The following is a 1,326-nucleotide window of genomic DNA, read 5'->3' as shown; positions in this document are numbered from 1 at the left end:
GTAGTTCATGTTTTTTTGGGGGGAAGTGGAATGTGGAGGTGTGAATGGACTTGTTCCAAACCTGTGGTGGAGTTCCTCTAGTGGAGAACAATGTTTTAACATTTATTCATTTGCAAACTATTACTTGAAATTACATTTGTGTATGTCTATGTGTGATTTTCTTTCTTAATCCACAAAATACATAATATTTCACGGCAGAGAAAAACTTTTTATCCCTTAATCCATAAACAAGAGGACACAGACACCGTGGAGCTAAAATAAATGCAACATAATCAAAATATCTCACAAACACATACAGTTCAACATTGATGCTCAGCACAGCTGGTTCCACAAATGGAGTCCAGAACTGAAACAGACCAAGAAAGAGCTGCATGCCATGCAGAAGCACTGTGTTCCGACCCTTGGTGATGGATTTCTTATGGCCTGATGCTGCCATTTTCGCAGCTGTCACGATTTTAACGTAAGTGAACAGGATAGTACATGACATGATCAAGAAGTAAAACAGAGAGATAGCAGATCTAACATAGCTCTGCCACTTGAGAACAATGAGCATTTCCACCATGCAGACTTTATACATCATATAGAAGCTGTGAGAAACAGAAGCAAAGAAGATAGAAAGCACAACAAAGATTTGTATAGAGCTCAGACCATGGATGAAGAGTATGCAGTAGATAGTCCTGCGGCTGGTGGAGATCTCAGCATGGCGCAGGGGCAAACATATGGCTATATAGCGCTCTAAGCTCATGGCTACCATCGTGAGTGGGGTGCTGAAGGTTAAGAGTGACATCAATATGAGCAGGATGATACATATCCAAGCAAACATAGGCATACTGAAGTAGGTCAGGATTAGCAGAATATTTGAAATAAATAGATATATCCAGTCACAAATTAAGGTGTGGACAAAAAACACATAGCGCATGCTGGTGCGAAAATACTCTTTTTGGAAGAACGTCACTATAAGCAGGGTGTCGATGTAAAGAAAAATAGACAGCAGGAACTGAACTATGATGACTTGTACTTTCTGCCTTGCTGTGACATCCACGTATTGAGTTGTCGAGTTGTTCATGGTGTGTCCAACAGTTCATGTCAAGTGGCGTTGAATAAGAGAAGGAGCAAGTTCTTCTTCCCCTCTCAGTTAAATCAAAGGCATCATGCTTACCAAATTTTATTTAGCCTGTTTAAATACATGTAATGAGACAACACCCAGCATTAAAACTCATATAGTATTATCAAGCTCTTGCATAATTTCCATTAGGAATTTAAACTGTAAGTGGAGGTTCAACAAAGAGTAATTAGAGTAATTAGGAAACTGTTCCCTTGACCCCT

The 1,326-nt window shown here is 39.5% G+C and overlaps 1 pseudogene; it reads right to left on the bottom strand.

The window, feature by feature from the left end:
• Positions 1-1,111, bottom strand: LOC113587640 (odorant receptor 131-2 pseudogene; annotated as a pseudogene).
• Positions 1,112-1,326: the final 215 nt, after the last annotated feature.

This window comes from Electrophorus electricus, chromosome 17 (genome assembly GCF_041902795.1).
Source record: "Electrophorus electricus isolate QZ-2024a chromosome 17, ASM4190279v1, whole genome shotgun sequence".
In the NCBI taxonomy this organism is placed as follows: Eukaryota; Metazoa; Chordata; class Actinopteri; order Gymnotiformes; family Gymnotidae; genus Electrophorus; species Electrophorus electricus.
The sequence above is the reverse complement of the archived record's forward strand: the minus strand, read 5'-3'. Positions and strand labels throughout refer to the sequence as shown.